Source organism: Podarcis pityusensis (assembly GCF_964106645.2).
Source record: "Podarcis pityusensis genome assembly, chromosome: 14".
NCBI classification, from domain to species: domain Eukaryota; kingdom Metazoa; phylum Chordata; class Lepidosauria; order Squamata; family Lacertidae; genus Podarcis; species Podarcis pityusensis.
In genome coordinates, this window is record NC_138039.1 from 18,267,434 (window position 1) to 18,274,450 (window position 7,017).

Genomic DNA, 7,017 nt, shown 5'->3' on the forward strand with positions numbered 1-7,017 from the left:
ATGCACAGCTACTCCTTTCCATTCTTTTCCTGTGTCAGGAAAGAGCACTTCAGCACTTGGTATTTCCCTTCATTGATGCTTCAATGAATGGGAGACTGGAGAAAGCAAGTCTACATCCTCTCTCCTTTTGTCTCCTTAACGGTAGCCTAACCATCAAGCAAATGATAGTGAATGCAGGTAAAAACAAATATTCTTCTTAGAAGGGATTAGCTACCCAGGAACCAGCCCCACTATGAGGCTAGCATACCAAGATATATTAGATATAAAGCTAGCCTGAAAACAGCAAGTCACAGGTCAGGACAACACAGGAAAAGCTTATTGGGATCTCAATGAAAAGGACTGTTTAAGGGCAACCAGGAACCCCAGCCTTGCTAACTAACTACAAGCAGGTAGGGCCAATTCACAGAGGTTTTACTATTTATTTGTATTCCACACTTCAATGAGGCGAGACGATCTCTCCCTTTGATGAAAGCAACCCTTAGCACTGGTACTTTATGGCAATCAGTTTTAGCTTATAATTTTTAACTGCTGCCTCCTGCATCGTTTTTGCTGCATTAACAGCACCAAAGTGACCTATCCAGGGTGCAAGCCTGGGCGGTGTGTATGGAGGTCTTGGGCCGCACACAGAACAAGACCCCCCCTCCTTGGCATCACTGATGTGGTCCAAAGGAAATGAAAACAATACATTTTGCACCAGTTTGGCCAGAAGGAAGCATACCCCGGTCAATAACGCCATGGTGCACCTGCAGCAGCACAATCTTCATCTGCCCCAGAGCTGCAACAAAACATGGCTCTTTCATATTGGTATTTACAGCCACAGCAGGTAGTATAACTCTCCAAAAGTTTGGCTTCACCCCCAAAGGCACACTCTTCCATTGTCTCACGAGACAGACAGACGTCAACCAACCACAATCCAAAGGAAAACTGGCTTCCAGGCAGGTAGCAGCACTTGAAATTCCAAATAAAATGAAAAGCAAAAGGTTTCTTGGAGAACAGGGTTATCCACAGGCCTGGATCCAGCTATAATGGAGAGGTGCCTGGCTACTACTACCCTTCCCTTTGATGACCGCAGTGGTGTCAGTGGATAACTGAAATGAAGAGACTATCAACGAATCTGGATCTTAGGCATCACGGAGTTCTGACCTACTTTACCTACACACCTGTCAGCAACAGCAAGAGTGACTAAGTGGTTAAAAACCTGAACTACAAATGGAGAAACCTACGTTCAAATCTCTACTCAGCCATAAAGTCCACTGAGTGAACTTGGGACAATCACCTCCTCTTTCATCCTCACAACAACTCTATGAAGTACATTAGGACATGAAATAATCAAATATGCCACCTAGAGCTCTTTGAAGGAAGGATAGCAATAAGGTATGAAAGGGGAAGAGGGACGAGACACCAACAATTTCTTCCTTTCAGTGCCACAACAAGAGTTCAAGCACATTATGGCATTTCCATACATAGAATTGTAGAGTTGGAAGGGACCACAAGGGTCATCTAGTACAACCCCCTACAATGGAGGGATCTTTTTGCCCAACATGTGAGTCTTTCTTGCATTATGTAAGAATCTGATAAATTGGGAGAGAACTCAAAAAGAAAACAAAATCTTCAGTGCATCCAAAGTACAAATCACATTTATATAAGGAACTAATTTAACCTCAGATGTGGAATGCCCTTTGAAGTCCATTGTCCAGGCTCTGAATCTACCCAAATGGCACAGTTGCTTGTTGTTCAATGTAAGCAATCTAAAAAGGAAACTGAATGGAGAAGCTGGAGCTCTTTCCATCTCTAAAAGGTCCCTGACCACTTCAAGCCCAGCTTGCTTCCCTTTTCGTAACAAGTCAGTATTTTAATTTACTTCCAAATAAGCAAGCTTAGGATCAAAGCTCCACCGTGTTAATGGGGCTTATTCTGAATTTAGGCTGCATAGTTAACTAAGCTTAGTACAAATGACACTTAAAGCTTAAACACAGCTTAGGCACTAGATATGTTTCATGGGTCTATGAAATGTTTTTTTGCCAGTTCAGGGTTACATCTTCTGTACTCCCTATTTAAAAGAAAATACCAGGGAGTGGGGGAATAATAATAAAGAATGAATGAATCACATTGAAAACATTCTTCCTATATAATTCAACAAGAAATCAGGCTATGCTGGCGATTAAACCACTAGCCCAGAATTGGAGAGAAACAGGGTAGACTTTGTCCAAAAACAAAACAAGACAAAAAGAGGTGAAGACCTTCATGCTCCCTTCCAACTCTACAATTCTATAGAAAAATATCCAGGTGTACTATGAGTAGAAGTGTCAGAAAAGAAACTAAGACAGAATCAAAGATTTCAAGTCATTTTTAAGAAACAAAACAGAACAAAATTCTCACAAAGCAAAACCCGTTATACAGTACTGTATATGCTACAACCAGACGCACAATCAATAAATGCTAAAGGGCCAGGTTTTTAATTTCCAAAGCAAGAGAAATGGAGGACAAAGAGGAAGCACGGTACTCCACCATAATGCCCAAGATGCAGCATTCACTACACCCATAACTATGCTGACACTATGTGAGCACCACCACAAATGAGGATGACGCCACAACAACACATGGGCACCGCCTCACTGCTGCAGGGCTCTTGTAATGTTTGTTTTTATTTAGAAGAGAACAGACACGTCAGACTAAACACTAGGTTTCATGGTATCGATACATCCATTAATCACATTTGTATCCTGCACTTCCTCGTAAGAGCTCAGGACAAGTCACATATATTTATCCCCTTTTGCCCTAACAACAATTCTGTGAAGTAAGCAAAGCTCAGAAACAGTGATTATGCTTAAGGAGACACAGTTGAGCATCGTCAAAGAGCAGTGATATGAACTCAAGAGTTCCTGGTCAGCAGTTGAATGCTGTCCACTATGTAACTTTGGCTCAAGTTCAGCAGAACTCATCTTGAAGTATGTAATCACTGGTGCTTTTGGATTTCCACCCCACTACCCACCATGCGCCATTTATGGCTACCTGCATATTTTCTTCATGACGTAGACATTCACTGTTCCTTTTCACTACTGGAAAGCCAGAAAAAAAATGCATTTTGAGAAAACACGCAACTGAACAAACACAGTGCCTTAGTTTACACAGCACACTAAAGCAGCTTTGTATGTAGGGATGCATAAGTATTCAGTGAAATATATTGAAGATTTACACTGATCACAACCTTGAACCCCCCTGCAAAAAGCCTACCCAACAAACTTCTCATAATGCACCATTACCACATATCTGAACAATATTATGCAATACTAGCTGTAGGAACAACTAAGGCAAACCAGAATTTGTTTAAATACAGATTGTTGTCAGTGTTAGAAAATAGCCAGGTGTGTTTTGTGACTGGTGCAGATCCAATTGCGACTACGTGGAGATCTCTGGATACCGGGTTGGTGACTGGGGAAAGCAAAATGTCACTTAGAGAACGATCTGAAAGATTTTCCTTGAAGCTTGATTTTTTTTTATTCTAGATTGTTTTGTTAGACGTTTTAACCACTTTGATATTCATTCTTTAAAATACAAAGTGGTATAGAAATGAAAACAACAACAACAACAACAAACCCCACTAACGGAACAAACAGCGCCTAGGTATGCCATTGTGGCGACCGTAACCTAGGCTCAAGGTGCAATTTGCTGATTAGATTATATATCTGAGTTTCTAACACTGATTGTTGTACTGAGGTAGCATGTGAGAATACTAAAACTGGCATTAGAAATCAGCATATCACCCACCCACTAAAATTCAGGCATAAAAGACAACAGGTCAGGGATAACAAGGCATTTCCACCAACTGCGGATTCCAGACCAGAAACCTAAACTTCATTCATTCAACCAGAGACATTGTCCCCTGTCCAGCACAAGGACAGGGGACCAAGAATCTTATATTGCACTTCTGGCTCTGCCACTGAGTCACTGTTTGACCTTAGACCAAAACACTACTTCAATCCAGTGCATCTGTTTCCCTGTCTTACTGGTGCCAGCAACACTTCCTTGCCTCAAAGCAGGATTTCTCCTGTTTGAGAAATGCACAGTTCTTCAGAAGAAACTATGATTAACACTGTTGTGGTACAATTAATAAAATTCATTAAAGAGTAGAGCAAGGATTCACTGCAACCCTCAAAAGTGCCTGCCTTCTAATTTATAAGATGTTTTGAAAACAAATATATACAGTCATCAACTCCAAGAGTTTTCAAAAGGATAGGCATAAAAAAACCAAATCACTGAGAACACTTTACACAAAGACATTCACAGACATCCTAGACAACCAAGTGCATATTTAGATATGTTTGCATCTTATTGCTTCCAAGTGCTTTTTATTCCAAGGCTTATTTGGGTGATTAAAACATGTTGATTTCCCAATGTTCTAGGGCAACGTCTTTTTAAAAAATTTAAAGATTGACATACATTCATATTTTCCTAGAAAACCACACTCTACTCAGCATTACTCACATATATAATGCATAAGAAATTCTACAGGAACCACTTCCCCCTCTGACTTTTTGTCCATCGATCTCATGTTTTGTGCCCCTATAACAGTACAGGAACTTCAACATGGATAAGCTCAATGGGGGTAGGGAGGAGAAAGTAAAACTCATTTTCTTTATTGTGACGCCACACAGCATTTTTAAAGAAACCACCTTCTATGCTTCAAACTGTTATCCAGGGGTTAGTGTTTGAGTCAAAGAGGGCAGCAAAGAGGGGAGAATCTCTCCAAGATATGACTAGTTCAAACAGGATTTTTATTTATATAAAATTACACTGCTTAATATAAAAGTCTCTAAATTGTTTACTTGAAGATTAACAATAATGCAAGAACATTCAATAACATTTCTTAAAAACTAGATACAAAGTGCAACTGTATATCACTAATAACATTGAGTAGCTGAGGTCAGGCATGCGCCAAAGCGCATCGCTAGTTAGGAGTCCCCTCACCATTGCACTCCCATGGTTGTCTAGAAAGGTGGGCAGGAGGGCGAGAAAGTCTCGCACCATCTCAAAACTTCCCAGGCACTCCGCAAGCAACATACAGAAGACCTGGGGAAGCACATCCCTCCCTTGATGAGGAATACCCCGAAAGGTTGGAAGCAGTGGGAGATATGATGCACACTGCATTGTAGCAGAGAAGAACTGAGAACTAGGTGCACATCAGAATGGGACTAGGAAGGGGACCGGTCCCTCGATAAGTTAATGCTTGCTCTCCAAGGCTCTGGGACAGTCTCTCAGATCAAATCCAAAAATGCTTCCTCAGGCACCCTCAACCAGTTAAGGGAGTCTGTTGAGAGGCCCTTGACTCCTGGACAAAACCGTCATCTCCAAAGTGGTCCCTAACTATGGAACAACCTCCCAAGAGAAATTCTTCTGACCCAAACCTCTTAATAAGTTTTAATTTGATCAGACGGTTTTTTAATATGTAACTTCCAATGTTATCTTTTTCATCTGTGAATTCTGAAATAGTTTTTACAACAATGTTTGTGTCTGCACTTGTTCTTGTGGTTTTCATGATGACGTTTTAACTATTTGTCTGCTTTTTATTGTTAGCACTGCATTTTAAAAGCAAAAGAAAAAATCTTGTGAGCCTTTCTCCACCTCAAATTTGATGATGATGTTGATGATGATTAGTTTTAAGAGGCAGGATATAAATATTAAAACAAGCAAAGCAAACAGAGAAGCAGCAGCAGCCTCTGGGCCAAAAGGGGTGTGTGCTCACATTCAGTCTCAACCTCAGTGGTGGTGGTGTGCCCTCTGCTGTGAGCTATTTATTCGTTTTCTTCCATTTATATCCTGTCTTTCTTCTATCATGAAACCCGAGGCGGCATACATGTGGCTTTCCAGGCAGTCTCCAATCCAGGGACTAAACAGACCCAGAACATTAGTTCCATTATTTTTGTTTTGTATTTGAAATTCATATAGCGTTCCACAACATTAGGGCTCATTTGAGCACCTTCAGCTTCCAAACTGGTGTTTTAATTTTGGGGGTGTGACAGGCTTTATCTTTGCTGTTACCCATGTTGCTTTTCATTTCACAGTGCATGCCTGACATTCGTTTTTTTTATAATTACCGCATGCCAATTATGACAAAACATGTTACATGATGGGGTGGTCCACAAATACTGTTCAGCCAGTGCAACGAAGCAGTTAATAGCATTATATAGACTATGACATGGGAGAACAGGCTTCAAATGCCACCGCCCCCACCCCCCAACTCGGTCATGAAGCTCGCTGCATGACCTTGAGCCAGTCAGTACCTCTCTGCCTTAGCCTACCTCACAGGGTTGTTGGGAAGATAAAATTGTGGGGGTGGGTGGGTTAGAACCATGCAGGCCACCTTCAGCTCCTTGACAAAAAGGCGGGGATAGCAATGTAATAATAAAAATGAACAAAACCCAACAGATACAGCTTACAACAAAATAAATGAATGAACCAAGAACAGAAGTGGGGCTGAGGGGGGAAAGCGGATATCCCTCTTGGGGAGATTATTATGCAGAAGGAATGAGGAAGCTTTTATTTTTATTCGTGTGTGTTTGACTATCTCTCGCCTCATTAAAAAAAAAATAGGGAAGGGGCGACTCACCTAGCCCACCACCACGCGCCCCCCCTCCAGTACGCGCACGCGCGCCTCCCCCTCACCGGGGGCGCGCCTTCCCTTCCCCCACATTCTCTGCCCCCCCCCCAACTCACTCTATCTCGCGCGCTCTTTGGCGTTCTCTCCCTCCCTCCCCCCCCCCGCGAGGGTCGCGCGCTCAGACTCACCGTTGCTGAGGGACGCCCCGGCAGCGGCGGCGGCTTCAACGACTGTTTGCTGGCTGGGCGGCAGGCTGACCGGTTTCCTTTCTCTCCCGTTCTCCTCAGCCCCGTCTCCGCACTACTCACCGCCACTACTACCACCTACCCCGCCTTGGGCGGCCGAGTAACTTTGACCCCCACCCTCCCGCCTCCCACCCCGCCCGGCTCTCTCCCGCCTCCTCAGGAAACCGTTTCCTT

General features: G+C 42.8%; 1 protein-coding gene across 2 annotated transcripts in view; it reads right to left on the reverse strand.

Annotated features, from left to right (window-relative positions):
- CAPN15 (calpain 15) overlaps window positions 1–6,974 on the reverse strand; it is a 98,107-nt gene extending 91,133 nt beyond the window's left edge. For both annotated transcript variants that reach the window (XM_080981932.1, XM_080981930.1), the window contains exon 1: window positions 6,787–6,974. The gene's annotated coding sequence lies outside the window, so the exon portion shown is untranslated. The remainder of the gene's footprint in view (window positions 1–6,786) is intronic.
- Window positions 6,975–7,017: the final 43 nt, after the last annotated feature.